This window comes from Rhinopithecus bieti, unplaced genomic scaffold (assembly GCF_001698545.2).
Source record: "Rhinopithecus bieti isolate Rb0 unplaced genomic scaffold, ASM169854v2 scaffold_67555, whole genome shotgun sequence".
Classification (NCBI taxonomy): domain Eukaryota; kingdom Metazoa; phylum Chordata; class Mammalia; order Primates; family Cercopithecidae; genus Rhinopithecus; species Rhinopithecus bieti.
The window spans coordinates 1-1,127 of record NW_016869121.1 but is presented as its reverse complement, the minus strand read 5'-3'; the positions used below and the strand labels follow the sequence as shown (position 1 = coordinate 1,127).

Sequence of the window (1,127 nt, the reverse complement as noted above, 5' to 3'; positions counted from 1 at the left end):
ATTTGTTCACACAGCCTTTTCATTATTTTTTTGAAATTTATAGATGACATGATAATTGTTCATATTTATCTTTTAAAAAAACAGATTAAAAACCTCAAATTGGTTTCATCTATGACTTGAGCTAATGCTGAACTTAATGCCTGAAGTTGCTTCTTAACACATGCATTTCTCTATGTTTCTGTTACACGTTCTTCCTCGCTTCTATGGTTCATTACCCCTTCATTTGATAATTCAGCACTAGCCTCAGCATTATTCTCATCATGTTCATCATGTTCGTTTTCTGTCGGAGGAATGACTGGTGATGGAGGTGGAGAGGGGGTAGACATCACAGTTTTTAACTCTTCTTTGGTCTTTTCCAAGTCTTCCTGGGTTGCAAAAGCTTTGTGTTGCCACTCAGTAGCTTCCTCTTCCTTTTTCTTCTTGGCTTCTTCTAGAAGTGCAATCTTGGCAGTGAATTCAGCAAGTGCTGCTAGCTGCTCCTGATTCATCTGGTCGGCAGCTTGTTTTGCTATGGCAGACTTCGCCTCTTCAGCAGCTCAATGCTCCTTTTCAAGCCGCTCTGCTTCCTATTTTGCTCGTTTTCATTTTTGATCCAGTTCTAGAGCTTTTTGAGTCTGTTCTTCTAGTTCTTTCTGGGCTTTAATTGTCAGTTCTTCAATTTATTTTAGACGTTCCATTAGCTCTTCCTTTTCACTTTCTATTCTTTCCTTTTCCTTTTCTACTATTTCTCTTTTCTTCTTTTCATTCTCTAATTGTGCCCTTTCCAACTGCTTCTGATGTTTCTCCTCCCTAGTCTGAGCCTTCATCTGTTGTACTTTAATAGTATCAGGCTTCCTTCTTTGCATGTATAGTTCATAGTTTCCCATACATAAGGCCAAAATCCCCTTATTGATTCTCAGACGAAGTGCATAAAAAACAAAATCAGGTGCCTTTTTGTCTGTTGGCTTTACAACAAAGCTTTTGTCATTAAATGAAATATTTCTGATTTCACTCCAGGGAAAACCAATTTTAGGTGTTAACTTGTCATCATGCTCATAAACATTCAGACTCAAAGCATCAACACCTAGCCACAATTCAGTTCCCTTTTATTTTATTCTCATATTTTTTATTTTATTATTATTATTTTT

At 36.7% G+C, this 1,127-nt stretch overlaps 1 pseudogene; it reads right to left on the bottom strand.

Annotated features, from left to right (window-relative positions):
• Nucleotides 1-93: 93 nt before the first annotated feature.
• LOC108525539 (radixin pseudogene) lies at nucleotides 94-1,082 on the bottom strand (annotated as a pseudogene).
• Nucleotides 1,083-1,127: the final 45 nt, after the last annotated feature.